This window comes from Camelus bactrianus, chromosome 11 (genome assembly GCF_048773025.1).
Source record: "Camelus bactrianus isolate YW-2024 breed Bactrian camel chromosome 11, ASM4877302v1, whole genome shotgun sequence".
NCBI classification, from domain to species: Eukaryota; Metazoa; Chordata; class Mammalia; order Artiodactyla; family Camelidae; genus Camelus; species Camelus bactrianus.
In genome coordinates, this window is record NC_133549.1 from 2,449,630 (window position 1) to 2,465,069 (window position 15,440).

General features: G+C 46.3%; 1 pseudogene; it reads left to right on the forward strand.

Annotated features, from left to right (window-relative positions):
- Positions 1–52: 52 nt before the first annotated feature.
- LOC141579009 (trafficking protein particle complex subunit 9 pseudogene) overlaps positions 53–15,440 on the forward strand; it is a 168,473-nt pseudogene continuing 153,085 nt past the window's right edge.

The window sequence follows — 15,440 nt, forward strand, 5'->3', positions numbered from 1 at the left end:
CCTCCCCAGTCCTCTTCCTCTCAGTCCAGGATGAAGTTCCCTAGTAGATTTACACAGAGATCTTGTGGAAATGGCTTTTCATTTTATTGTTTCACGAAGAAGGGCTGCCATCATGATCTCTGTAGTCAGGTTTTGGTGACCTGAAGGCTATGCAAATACGTTTTTCTATTTAATAAAAAGAAAAAAATTACAAGTACAAAATTAGACCTACGGTGGTGGCAGGGGCTCTTGAAAGTGGGGACCATTAGCTTTGTTAGTTTCAGGTGCAGGGGCCTCTGGCCATGAGGACACATCATCGTGCTCTGAAGTTGGAGGGACCAGTGGGCTCAGTGGGAATGTTTACTGAGTGTATCTCATGGGCTGGGCATTGACCTATTTGTACTGTGTGTTCCTTATTTGAGACAGTGAGCTCATTTAACCTCAATAGCCTCTTTAATAAATTAGACTTTTTATTTTGAGATATATTGTAGATTTCCATGTAGTTGTAAGAGATAATATGGAGAGGGCCTACGGACTTTTTGCCCAAGTTTCTTTAAAGGTTCCATCTTGCAAAGTTGGGATACAATTCAGTAATGACTCACTAACCCTTTGAGGTTTGTGTTATTGCCCTCATTTCTATTCATGATTAAACTGGGGTTAAGAGGAGCACACAGGCCTGCCCAGGTCACCCATGGTTAGTGTAGAGTCAGGTGAAACGTGGGCTTGGGATTTCCAGGCAGTACCATCATGATGCTCTGTGGCAGGGAGCAGCATTCACTTTGCTTGTTTATTCATTCATTCAAAAAGCGTTTATTGAGTAAACTCTGTGGGTCAGATGCTATCATAGGTTTCTCTGATTCTTCAGCAGTATGGAGAATCCGGTAATGTTTCCTTCTTTTTTTTAATCTGAGAAAATTAGCTCTGAGAGGTTATATACCCCCCAAAGGAAATATAGCTCATAAATGAGGGATAGTAAATTTGTACAGTTCTTTCTTCTTATGCAGGTGGTACCCTAGGCATTTTACATTTGTAAACTTCCATAATCCAGATATATTCTTGTAAGGCAAGGATTTTTTTTTAATTGAAGTATACTCATGTTTACAATGTTGTGTCAATTGCAAGGTGTTTTTTTTTTTTCTTGAATTTGGAATTCAAAAAATATTTTTGAGGGGGGTAAATAGGTTTATTTATTTGTTTCATTTTTTTTTAAATGAGGTACTGAGGATTCAACCCAGGACCTCATACATGCTAAGCATGTGCTCTACCACTGAACTGTACCCTCCTCCCTAAAGCAAGTTTTCTGATCAAGTATTCTGCAGCTTAGGAGTTTAAATAAATTGGAGTTGAAATCCAGGTCTTTTGATCCTACTGTGTTTCTTTGCATTATATCCTGCTGAGGGGTGTGGAAGCAGTTCCTTTATTCATTCCTTTATTCAGCAGTTTTGAGCACTGACTTTGCATCAGGGTCTGGCTAGGTGCTTGGAAACAGAAAACAAGAAATGACCCTTTTCTGCAGAGGGCGGAAGCCTAGACCAAAAGCTGCGTAATGTGATCCGAGCTGCGGTAGCCATGTGCAGACGCTGAGGACAAACTGTACCCCCGGCTTTGCTTGGGCTTCCCCTGCCTTCTGAGTGGTACACACCAGGTCACCGCAACCCAGTGAGGCCCGCAGCCCGCAGCACATTATGTACCTCGGTCTCCTCTTCCCTCTCGTCAGGGCCTGCAACATGAACATCCCTGACTACGTGCAGTGTGCTGAGGACCACCAGACTCTCCCCGTGGTGGTCCAACCCGTGGGGATCATCTCAGAGCAGAATTTGTTGTGCATCTATAAGCGAATCTCCTTGGTGAGGCAGATCAGCCCGTGCGGCTGGCAGTGGGCACTCTGTATCCACTACAGTCATCACTATGCGCCCGAGAATGGGTGGAGCGAATTCCAGACCCACCGCAAGGTCGTGGGCCTTGTCACCATTACTGACTGCCTCTTGGCCAAGACCTTCGAGAAGCTCCACGTGCAGAGGAGCTGTATGGCACCACGCTCTATGACTCTCGGCTCTTTGTCTTTGTGCTGCATGGGGAGGTGGCCGAGCAGCCACGCACAGACGTGGCCTTCAATTTACGAGGACTGCAGGGTGGTGGAGAAGAGGATCGAGGACTTCACTGAGTCTCTCTTCATCATGCTCAAGTCCAAGTGGCTGGACGGTGCATCCGACAAGTCTGGGGACAAGATCCTCCTGCTCTACATCCTGTTTGAGAAGGAGGACTTCATGGGACTGGACACAGAGAGCAGGAAAGTCTACCTGGATGCCCGGCCACCCTGGCTATGTGAAGGGTTGCTTCCCTACATCCAGAAAGGGATCAGCAAGGAGGAGGGCTGTCTTGTAGCCAAGGCGTGAGGGAGGAGCAACCCGCCGGTTTTCAGACGTTTAAAAGTGAATCCGCCTTTGTTTCAGAGAGATTCTTTTAGGGTTATTATGGACACTTACTCCCGCTTTTCAGACAATTACCCTGGTGTGACCCCTGGAGTTGCTGTCCAATAGAGTAGCCAAAGCCACTGATGCCAGGAGAGCTGGGGAGGAGGCTGCACTGAGCTGAGATGTGCTCTAGGTCAAATGCACATCAGACGCTGAGACTTGTCTAGTAAAAAGAATGTAAACTATCTTCTTACTTTCTTTATTGATTACATGTCAAAATGATAGTATTTTACATACAGTAGAATAAGTAAGATATGTTCTTAAAATCAGTTTCTAGGGTTTTTTTTGGGGGGGTTACCTCTTTAAACGTGGCAAATGGGAAACTTTCTTTACATGGCTCACATTTCATTCCTGTTGGACAGCCTGTCCTGAGACAGTCTCATCCCTTTGCTTATAGATGTCACGCTGAATCCTGAGATGCAGAATGAGGCGCTGGTTGAGCTGGGGGTGGAGCCAGTGTCTCCTGCTTCCCAGGTCCAGCACCTGCACGGCTCAGGCCCTCTCTCCCTGCCTGACAACCACCATGCCAATTTAGGACAAGAGAAACACTGCCAGGGGCTTCCAAATGAGCTCCTTACGCAGGGAAAGGCGTGTCACGGAGTATGGGGCACAGCAGGGAAAGATTCGTCCTCACTTTGTCCCTGTGATTAGGTCAACGGACCCACTTTGCCTTGGAAGTGCAGACGAGCTCTTCTGGGCTGCCTACCCCCCCATCTTCTGCTCTGTTTCCCTGTGTATCTATCGAGATGTCCCTCGGGCAGAAGAGGGTGAAATGCCTTTGCCGAGAGGTGGTCCCCCTTTACTGGGGAGATTGTGGGAATCTGTGTCCCCCCGGCCTACGGCCTCGGGCCTTGACTCTGGAGAGGGCTCATGGCGGTCCCACAGGTGACGGTCGGAGGACCTGGCACGTGCTGCCGGGCCCGATGTGGAGGAGGTGTTCTGCGATTCTCTGTGAGTCTAAAATCAGATTCTACTTTCTGGTTGTTGGTAAGTTGGAGGAGAAGATGCCAGAGAATTGATAAAAAGATAGTCCAGACCAGTCCTGTGAGTGACAGGCACAGGGGACCCGAGTCCCACCTGCTTGTGGTGCCTGGTGGGCTCTGGATGAATTTTCACTTCCTCCCCGGACATACCTCTATGGCTTAAGGAAGGGGCGAGGCATGTCGTGGCCATGACCTGTACTTGTCCTCGCAGGGCCCTGTGATCTACACGGCTTTCTCCCCTTCTGCTTCTTGTAGATGAGCTGGCAGATGTAGTGGTCTGGGAAAAGCTTAGGGCACAGATGCCACCACCGTGCCACTCCCAGGCTGGCTCCATTCCCGTCACCTGTCACCTCCTGCTCAGTCCCCAGGTGTCAGTCAATGTAGGTGCATCGGTGCAACGTAAGCAGGGACCACCTTCTCCCCCTGGACAGAATGGTGGGTGAGCAGTGGAAGCCTGGAGCCCTGCCTCAGCCCCCTGGCCAGTGCCTCCTCTTTTGTCACAGGAGGCACTGGTGACATGTTTGCTCAGCAACTGCTTGGCTCTGAGTCTGCAGACCCACCAGAGAATGCCAGCTTGTTTTTTCCTTTTGAAGTGTGTCCTTGGGATTTGGCGGAGTAGCTGGTTGTGTGCTTAGCCCATAGTGGTTGACACTGTCACCATTGTTTACCCAGAACCTCGTGTACCAGTCATGGCTCTCGGCATCAAAATACAGCAGCGCATTAAACCTCCCTCCTGGTGGGTCTGTCTGTTTTGGTACCGTAAGGGCTCAGCCAGCATCTGAACGTCAGTGAGATAACGCGGCCAGTGAGCTCGGGTCAAGTACGCTCTCCTCCAGTCACTTTTACTCCATTGTTGCTTTTACTATTCCACAGTCATTACTTTTTTAAACAATGCTTTTGTGCAGGAACAGAGCCTTACTCTCTCCTGTTACTCTTGGTGGGAGTGAGTAAAATTGTCCAGCTTGAAATGCGACCACATTTTGTAGCTCAAAAGCTGTCTACACGCATCTAGGTGAAGTTTAGGTTTGGGGCGCTGACCACGTTGGGGTCCCCCAGCAGCGCCGCTCGCCTCAGGCCCCTGCCTTCCCTGGAACAATAGGTGAGGTTGGGTCTCACCGTCCCCTCGTCCCTGTCCTCACCAAACTCACGTAAATTCTTGTAATTGCTGTCAGTTATTTTTGTTCTCATGTGTTTCTAATTTTCGCTGTTCCTCTTTTCCTTTTTCTATTTCCCTTTCTATCTTGTACCGCCCTGTGAGCATGTTGTTGCGTCTGAAAAGTGGACTGTGCACACCCTGCATTGGAAATAGCCAGATTGTCCTCCGTGCTTTCCCCATCGCTTTAAAAAGCAAAAACCTTAACAGTTGCCTTCATCCATATATTATCCTAGTCATCTTTTTATTTTCTAGTTTTTTGGAATTTTTGCTTTGTTAGCACATCACCCACTGGTGTTTGATACCTGTTAAAATCCTTGCTTTGAGGAACCAGTTTGGTCCTCCTTATGTTTGGTGACAAATGCGCCCTTATTAAATTTGTTTGATTGTTTTGAAGAAGCGAGATGCGAATTGATTTTGGCGGCTGCTGAGGGATTTTTTTCATGGAGTATTTAAACTTGGAAAGTCAAAATCTGCAGCATCTTCCTTGATTCTGGCTTTCACACAAACGTGCTTGGCACGCGGTTCCGGGCTGTCGCTGTGTGACGTGCGTGACGGAGCTTCCTGGCCGGTGGTCACTGGTGAGAAAGTGGCAGGCTCGGAGATGAGCAGCTGCAGGGGATGCTGTTGGAGGAAGCAGTCACCGGTTTTATGTTTTTTGTTTTTTGTTTTTGCATTCACCTTCCCCGTGCCATTTACTTTACTTTGCCTTCATAGAGAGGCAGGAGCGGGTCTAAACTCCATGCCACTCTTATTTTCCCTTTACGAGGCTGGTTTTTCTGAGTATCAGAACAACATGGCCTTCTCCTAAGTAGCTGCCTCACTTGGATCTGGTGGACACAGGGACCGCTAAAGGGGACCGTAGCTTCCTCTCTGCTCCAGCCAGTGGGCATTCAGAGCCGGGTCTGTGGTTTGCCTCAGCAGCCATGCAGGCCTCCCTGTACCAGCCTTTACTATTAACCCATGTTGGCAGTAAATAGCTGACTCCGTGTCTGTTGCAGCTGACGTCCACCACTGACGGCCGTGTCGTTAGTTTGCGGTAGTGAGTCTCCAACACCCCAGTCAGCCGTGAAGTGACCTTGCATTCTCACCCACACCCTGGTTCATCTCACCCGGGGAAAGGGTTTGGCCACCACCGTCATGCTGGCCATGATGCCTTGTTTCTCCTTTCATGCCCTGGTCAAATTGTGGACACTTCATCCTTCACTGACTTGGTCTCGCTTGAGACAGGCCAGACTTTCTGAAAGAGTCCATCACATTCTGGGGGGGAACAGAACAGAAGTAAGAGTAGCAAGTAGGTGTCTAGGCTATCTGGGTTGGCAAATGCAGGCTGGGATCTGTGAAGGCTGGGCTGTGCCTTGGACACAGGCCTTTCCCGTGGCTCCCGATAGCCCAGGGGTCGGAGTGAGAACAGCCTTGCCTGGGTTCCCCCATCCTCATCTGCTCACTGGCAGGTGTGTCTGCTAACTAGGAACTGCCCCAAACCTCGGGCCCTTCAAAGTTCAGACCACAGGAGAAACTTGAGTCCCTTCTCCTGGGACTCCTTTGTGAGAATCCAGTGCCTTCTGAGGTGACCAACGGCAGGAGATGCCTCCCCCTCCAGGGAGCTCTCTTCGGAGGACTGTGACGCACTGCACCTTGCTATGAGCTTGTGGGGTTCCATCCGTGGTCCTTGCAGAACCAGACTTGAGACTGGCTTAGCGATAGAAATGACAGGACTGATTCCAGGGCAGGGCCGGGGGGAGGAACAGGGGAAATTGAATGTGACCTCAAACACCTAGGTGGGTTCTGGGTCTGTTACTAAAATCGGGAGCCTGGGAGGTACCTGCCAGGAATCGAACTCTAGAGTAAATGGTGGACATGAGGCATTTTTAAGATTCCATTTGTCATCCAAGTTAGGACTTCAAAGAGGCACTCGGGTCTATGGCCCTGGGGCTCAGGTGAAGGAGCCGGACCACAGATACACGTTGGGAGTCGTCATTCTTAGCTGGTGTTCACAGCCGTGCAGGTGGATGAGCTCATCTCGAGAGGTGCAGACTGAGGCTGAGGCGGGGCAGGGCTGTGTCTGGGTTGGAGGAAAGCCCAGACCATGCAGCTTTGGTGTGTCAGTCAGTGGCGTTTGGGATTTTCAGAGCAATGGCATTTATCCTTAAGGGTCTTGGGGGTGGGCAGGGCCACGAAGAAATCTGAAGGGAGGGTTGTGGCCACGTGTGCGTGTCTTGGGATGATGCAAAGGCTGCATGGTCCGGGAGGGGAACCCTCTCGGAAGCTGGAGTCGGAGTGGGGAGTGGGGAGAAGGTAGTCACACTCACCTGTGAGGGAGGGACAGAGGCCTAGGGAGTCTCCACCCTAGCGGACTCTCTTTCCCACGAACAAAAGGCCAGCAGACAGAAGATTTGAGGTGAGAAGGGAAGGGCGCTGGGAGAGGAGCCAAAGTGGAGAATGGTGGTTGGACATTTCTGGAATAGTCTCCCTGCAAAATAGAGTTAAAAAAACCCAGACTCTTAAGAACATTGATAGTGACGTTGGAGGAGATAGTTCTTTTTCTGGCCTCCTAAAGTTAAGGCATGTATCCGGGAATACACAGAAGAATCGGGCAGTCTGGTCCGGGGGCTTGACCCTTACCAGGGGGAACAATGCAAGTTTAAAGGGGGAGAAGGGCAGCGGAGGGAAACTAGCCAGGCCTCGTGTCAGGTACCAGTCGGCTGCACTACTTGCGTGTTGCATTCACATCCATGTCTCCCAGGTGGGCGGTGGCAGCCCCCTTTTGCAGATTGGGAAGCCTTCTCAGAGGGGTTAAGGAATTGGTCCGTTTAGCAGCTAGTCAATGCTGTAGCAAGATTCAAGCAGGGCCTTGTCAGACTTCAAGGGCATGTTCTATCTACTAATTCCGGTACCTCCCTGTTTTACCTGGATTGGTGAATTGGGTCAGTTTTGGAGCCTTTCACAAAAAGTACGATTTAAGTGCCTCAGGACTGTTTCACAAAGCTCAGTGTTCTTTAATGGTTCAGAAGCACCGCAGTGATTTTCGCCCCACAGAGGTAAGGTCTTACTCCTTTGACGCTGACGTGGTTGCAAATGACGTACAGGTGCAAAACCAGACTTAGCAGCTTCTGAAGGGAAACTCTCCAGTTCTCCCTTGATAGGCTTTCTTCCACGGGATGTAACCTGCTGCAGCGTAGATCTGAGCTTTCCGTATGGAGTGAGGGTTTGATATCCAAAGTTAGCAAAGAAGGGTCAGATGGAGAAAATCGACGTTAACAATTTATTTTGGGGTTTCATTAGACAAGATGCACTATCGCTTAATGGCCCATATAACGTATGTAATTGAGTACAGAACATTGCATTCCTTACTTTCTAATGAGAGCTGTCTTGCAACGTAAGGTTGTCTGCTTTGGAACTTCAGCTCAGCCACTAGGGCGCCTGTCAGTGTGTTGGTGTGATTGTATTTACACAGTGCATGTAATCTGGGCTTCCTCAGCCCCAAACACTCCAGTGCAGAATCATAGGCTGTAGCCATCACTTAGTTATACAAATAATTCTACAACTATATGATACAAAAAAAAAAAAAAAAGAGAGAGAGAGATTGCCTTTATCAGAGTTCCTTTGATTTTAACTGCAAACTGTTGAGCAGCTCTGGTTTCCTTTGGATATGAATATGTACATTTCTTTGCATGTAACTTGGATTTTAGACTAGAACACCAACCTCTTGCTTTCCATGAGCCACAAAACTCATAGCCAAATGACATACGTATGAAACATTTTATTCTTTTCTTCTGAGACAGAATCCTTGAATCTGGGACTTGGGCTGTGATTTTGCTTTTTGCTCTTCCCACCCCTCTTGTCATCTCACTCCTTTTTCCCACGTGGCCTCCAAGAGGTCATGGTCTCCGAGGAGCAGGTGGACAAACACCAGTTGGTCGCCAAGCAGTCCTGCTGTAGAGGGAGCCCAGCCAAGAGCTAAAGGACATCATCAGAGAGGGCTTCCTTGAAGAAATGGGCTCTACATTCACTTATGAGGGCAGAGTAAGAGTCAGCCAGGAGAAGGAATCAAGAGGGTGACTCAGGTGGCAGGAGCAGCCCGGGTAGAGGCCTGGAGGCTTGTGGGGTGGGGACTCGGGGAGAGTGCACTGTGTGGTCCAGGGTGGAGGGTGCCCCTGTTTGGGAGGACCCTGGAGTGGGCCTAGGGTTGGAGGGCTTTGGAGGAGCTTGGTTTTTTACTAGAACTGACACAGAAGAGGCAGTGAAGGGTGTCAGCAGAAAGTGACCCTCAGGAGAGGTACTCCTGGTTTTGCTTCTGATGTTCTACAGAAAGAAGGGGTCGGGGTGGGCGAGAGCAGCTCTGCCCGTCCCTTTAAGACCCACCCCTTCATTCATTTATTCATAACACATGCAATTCTGAGTGTCCAGGGGAGAGAGGGTGGACTCACAGTAGTAAGCAAAATGTATTGCTTCTTGAGAGCTTAGCAGTGTCAGAAGTTGTCTTAGCATAGAATGTTCTAGGAACACAGCAGGGGCACCTAACCCAAAGTGCAGAGGTTCGAGGGAAGGAAGGCTTCCTTGACAAACAGTCAAAATGAGCCTGGAGGCAAGTGGGAAGTAGCAGCAGGTCAGGGGGCACCTGAGGTCATTGGGGACCTGGGTACTGAGGTGAGGCTGGGCGAGCAGGGTCGGGGGTGGGGCTAGAACTCTACCAGGGAGCCTCTGAAGGGTTTGAAGTGGGGGTGACGTAATCAAATTTGTTCTTTGGGAAGGCTGTCCTGGCTGTGTGTGTGTGTGTGTGTGTGTGTGTGTGTGTGTGTGTGAAGCGGGGAAGAGGGGGAGAGTGCCACCAGCTGGGAGGGTCATTAGAAGACCATTGACAGGCTGGGGGGCCACCAGTGGGAGAGGGGCGTCGGGGCTGCTTGGGGACGGCAGGGGCAGTGTGGATGCCGGATTTCCTCTTCGGGAGGGCTTATTAACGGGGACCCCCTAGCGGCACCTTGTGGCTGGAAGAAAACGGATGCAGCCAGGTGGACTTTTCTCTTCTTCCCTGCCTTGTGTGATGATCTTAGCTCAGCCAACATTTGGAACAGAAGAGCTAAGTTTCAGGGTAGTCCAGGACTTTGTTGAGCTCATTCGAGTGAGATCTGATAGGATTTAGGCTTGTGTTGAGATCTGCATGTTCACTTAGCTAGAAACGTCCCGTCTTTTGGATTTCCATAGGCGTATTTATTCTTGATAAAGACTGCTTTCTTGGTGAGAGGAAATTTAATACAGCTGCTGTATTTCTCAAAAAAAAATCTTATCTTTTAAAAATTTAATATTCAAAAGAATAGCAAAATTTAAAAATGATAAAGTAAGGCTTTGGTGTAGTTTCTTTGGTTTCTGAGTTAATGTAGAGTTAGAGACTTTGCATTACTTAAATAGCACATCCTTGTCAGTATTTAAAGAGCTGTTAGTGAGCGCCCCAGGCCCCACTTCTCAAAGCATCATTAAATCTTGCTCTGAAATAGTGAAGTCATAAAGTTCTTGTTGGCAGAAGCCAAACAGTTGGTTTATAATGTGCAGCATAGCACCCTTTATAAAATAATAATAGGTTCAAAATTAAGAAAGTGGAAGATAATTGATTTTTTTAAAGCTGAAACATAAACTCTCTTGTGTTAATGTTGCAACTGGAAATTTCGAAAAGAAAAATCCTACTGTAATATCATCTACGTGGAATACATATATGTCTATCACGTTTGCAATGTAACTGCGCAGTGGTTTTTGAAGACAGGACCATTCCAGCTGAGATACTGGCAGTGATGCTTGATGGTTTTCAATGGAAGACCCTAAATTTGCCTTCTTAGCTTTATTCTTTTCTTTTCTGTTCTCTCTCTCTCTATCTTTTTTTTTTTTTTTTTTGTAGTGAGAGGGCTCAGTAGTGCTTTGCCAGCATGATTTTGGGGCAATTTGGGGGCAGATATCGTGCACAAGCAGTGAGATATTTCCATGCATTTTACTTTCCAGACATCACCATGGAACATGTGGGGGTTTGTGCCTGCAGGCCGGGATGCTGCAGGACTCCCTGGTCCACCACCGTTATGTCTTGGAGCTGCTCCAGTCAGTGAATGACTTTCTGTGGCTTGGAGGTAAGGTGAACTGATGCAGATGATCAGATGTGTAACTAAGTACTGTTACTTGAAATAGAAAACCTATCAAAATGGCTCTAAAATACAGGATGAGGGAGGAGAATTGGCTGAGCTGCTTGCATGGGGAATATTCCCAGGTGACTCCCTCATTGTGTCTCCTGTCACTCCCCACCCCCCCAGCCCTGCAGGGCAGTCATGCTGAAGCAAGCATGCACTTTCTCAGAAACGCGCTGAATTTCCTTGTGCCTCTGTTTGTTGGCTTTTTTTTTTTTTTTTTTGGAAGCACATCTTGCCATTTGCTTAAATGCCATCCCTGCCTAGTCACCTCTTACACTCATTCTTCTGGACCTCGTCCATACATAGCTGCTGAATGGATGAACAGAATGTAGTATCTCCATGTAGTGGAACATTATTCAGACGTAAGAGTGAAAAAAAAAAAGAAAAAATAAATAAAGGGGAATATGAAAAAGGCCACCTGCTCTGGGAAGTCCACCCTGACTGCTCAACCCGCCCTTTTCCCTTTGAAACACAATCACTTATGCTCCTCTCTACTCTTTTTGATAGTACTTACCACCTTCTAATAAACTTTAACACTTTCAAAAAAAAAAAAGAGAGATGCTGATACCACTTCAACATGGACGAGCCTTGATAACAGCACGTTAAGTGAAAGGAAGCAGACACAAACGGCCACATATTGTTGACTTCAGTGATCTGAAATGCTCAGAATAGGCACATGCAGAGGCAGAGAGCAGGTGATGGTTGCAAGGGGCTGGGTGGAGGGGGGTTGGGGAGTGACTGCTAGTGACAGGGGTGTTCTTCTGGGGTGATGAAGTGTTCTGGAAATAGATGGTGGTGAGGGCTGCACAACCGTGAGTGTGCAGAAGACTGCTGAGCGCTGTCTCTGGGAGTGCCTGTGGTTGGGGGCGGCTTTATTTTGTTCTCATCCGTGAAGAGTCATCTTGTGCTGAGGCCATTCTACTCCTGTGAGTGGTGAGGCTCAGAGACTTTGCAGAGTCATGTGTTATTTTCCCCCTTGCTGAGTGTAAGCAAAAAATTTTTAAGCCTGAGAAAGTGCTCCATCTGCAGAAATGTCTTTCAGTTTTGCATGGTGTAAAAATCTTGAGAGATTTTTAATCATTGAGGACAGCCTGTGGGGGGAAACAGCCCATGAAGCCTGGGTGACACTGGGAAGAGCCGCGCTTCCATCCCTGACAGAGGTGGGGATTTCACCCCCGTTCAGTCAGTGAAGGGCCCAGACCCATGAGCGGAGTTGACAATCGTGAATATTTACGTGTATCCGCTGCTTCATCTTGGATATTAATTTCAAGCTGAGTCAGTTTGTGGCGGCAGCCTCATCCTACATCAGGAATCTATAGTATCTGCTCTTTGAGGTGAAGACCTGACAGAGTTTATTATTTAACAGTCTCCCTTGAATTGATATCTCAGATTCCTTTGTCAATAGTAAAACAGCAGAAATATAGACGTCCTTTAATGCCGATGTGACCTGGAGCAGGTTTAGTCTCTGTGCCTCAGTGGCCTTATCTGCGGGTGGGGAAGATGATAACAGTGCTTCCCTCAGAGGGGCTGGTGAGGGGAGAGTGAGGAGCACAAAGGGAGGACTTACACGAGATGCTCATGAATGACAAAATTTAGTGCTCTCAGCCTGGTGAGGCCTCAGGGGCAGTGATGGCCGAACAGAGCAGTCCTAGCCGGAGCTCGATCCGTGTTGGCAGCTGTTATGATCAGTATCACCACTGTGGGTTATCAGGCAGTTTTAAGACTTGGTAATATGAATTCATGTATAATGTTAAAAGATTAGACAACTCAGATCCGGTTTACATAGTTCTCAAGATTTCCTATGAGAAATGGATATTTTTCCCCCATCTTAAATCTGAGTTGAGTCTCTAAAAAAATTCTGTATTCCTCCATCTTTTTGATTTAATTCTCCATTTCTTGAAAAAAAAGAGTCTTTAAATGGAGTTACTGGTGTTTGAACTGAGTGTCTCATTCATGCTGAGCACATACTCTCTCAAGTGAGGTATAATCTCCCCCGTGACTTTTTTTAAACTTTTCTTTCTTAGTATTCAGAGGTTAGAGGCCTCTAATTCTTTTTCTGGAGACATGTCCATGAACCTGTAAATCTTTAATTAGTGGACAAAATTTGGTTTATTAAAAAGTTCTATAAAACATTCTGCAATCCATTCAAAAGGAAATGCTCATTGACATAAAATGTTTCTCCTTTATGGTGATTTCTAATTTTTTGTCTGCCTTAACTTATTAAAAGTAATCCTCATCATCATAATGACCAAGCTTGCTCTGAGTGGACACCTCCCTAAGGCTAAAATGCTTTCCTCATGTTTTACCTCATAGCAGGTGTTTAAGGGTAGGTGTCAGTGTCTCCTTTTTTGCAGCTGAGGGATTGAGAGATGGGGCAGCTTGTCCAAAATCTCACACAGCTGGCGCTGGCAGACTCAGGGCTGGAACCCAGGCTGCACAGGATGCTTTCTCAATGGCTCCTCTGATCAGCCCCGTGTTGAGTGGTTTCCCGAACTCCTGTGAGTCCATAAATGAATGATTTTAGCGGTCTCAGTTTGATGAAGCCTTCAAAGGAGAGACACCAGTGAGAATGTGAGACAGAGTGGCATAAATTGAAATTGTACATTTTCACAAATGTTGCATTCTCAGGCAATGACTTAAAAAGTTTATATTTTTTTTTTATTTTAGTGCTCTGTAAACACTAAAAACAAAACATTAGAAATGATTATAGTGCAAAATAGGAGTGGGCTTTGAAAGTCCAACCATTGCTAATGATGTTGCTTGTTTTTCTCTAGTGGTGCTTATTGACAGAAAAATTTACAAAGACTGAATTGGTTCTATGTAGTCTTAGTATGGAGGAAAGTTTTGTCAGTGAATATTGTAAGTAAAATCTTTACTCTTTTCTTTCCTGATGATGAATATGTAAGTTGTTTTCATGGCTTAAGTACATTTCCTCATTTGTGAAATTTGAGTGATGCCGTTTACCTTGTTTGACTGTGAGATGTAGACGCCTTGTATACGAAGCACCCAAGAGCTGCTTAGTAAAAATATGCTGTCACAAGGACAGATAGTTTAGAAGGATCAACTCTGAATACTAAAGAGGGTGGCTTGTTTCTGATGCATATTCAATATGCATATATATGAACATATGAATATGGCTTAAAGTAACAAGGATTCAGGGTTTTGTGTGTGTGTGCAGTATGAAGGTTTAATGAAATCTGTATCATTCTAGTGAGACAGGGACTAGTTAAATCACCTTAAGCAGACGGCCTTGAAGATTATTTACACAGAATGTGTGTTGTTACAACTCAGAATTCATGTTGCCGTGTAACCATCCACTGAGACATTTAAATTCGTGGAAATCTGACCAGAACTATTAAGTTTAGAAAAATCCACATTGATCATTTTAAGGGAATAAGCTTCTTTCTTTTGTGATTAAAGAAATTTTGATTTATTTTTCTGCATGCTTAATAGGTTTTAAAATATCAAAACATTGATTTGACATGTCACTTTTTTTTAATAGAATAAAGCTCATGCTGTTTTAATGTGCAAATAAATGTTTTTGTATTTCAATACACTTGTATGATTTCCTGGCTCTTTGAGAAGTATTTTGGAAGATACTTAGATTACCTACTGTTGGAAAAATACAGACGTGACTTTTATGAATAGAGGTCTAGTACAGATCTGTTGGTTTTTGCTACAGTGCATGACATGAGGCCTAGGAGAGAGAGCTTTGCTGCTGATTGCCGGAAGGACAGATCCCAGATCTCAGTCTCCCCTCCTGTAAAATGAACTGGCTGGACTGGATTCTTTCCTCTTCTAAGATGAGTTTCCATGAGCCTGTGTCTTTTGTTTATATTCAAGAGTATTAGCAATGTCAGATTAAATACTGAATACCCCTCCCTTCCCCGAAGCAAACTGCAGTATGTGCTACATAAGCTTTTAGTTATCTGATTCTCGTTTCTGATCCGACAGGCAATTTTTGTGTTGCATCTTTCCCGGCAACCTGGAAGGTCTTTTTAGCCATAGGAGGCGCTGTTGCACCTTCATACAGTCTTAATTTTCCTGTTTGTAAAAGAAGGCTTAACAAATATTTTTTTGCTTTGATTCCTTTGCTTAGTGCTTCAGAATAGCACAATGTCCATTATGTCTGTCTACCTGGAAAAATTATTCTGCTTATATCTTTGTTTTATTCTGTCATCTCGCTGTGAACATTTCAGACTTGCTGTGCAAACAATGGCAAAATCGGTCTTTTATTCCAGTGTTAGCAACCAGTGAGCCGGGATTTTATAAAGCAGCTAGAAGCGGCCTCTTGAGCACCTTAAAGCTGAAAAGTGTACTGAGTTCCCTGAGTATTGACCCAGCCGCTGTGTGTCATTTGGTGGGAGGTGATTTTGTACATAGAAGAAGGGGTGTAGTGATTTGACTTGGGTTTGCATGCACGCGCTGCCACTGAGCCACGTGAGCCTGAGTCAGTTTGTTCTGAGTTTCTCCCTCGTCTGTGAGATGGGGATGCTCGTATATGCTTTGCAGAATTGTGAGAATTAGAAATTATGTAAATTGTTTAGCACAGTGGGAATGTCAAAGGGCTCATAAAGTTTAGCTCCTGTTTTGTATGAAGCCATCATTTTACAGTCTTTGGCAATTACTAAGAAACAGGAAAATAAGAAAAGCTGGTTTTATGATGAAAGATATTTGAGGA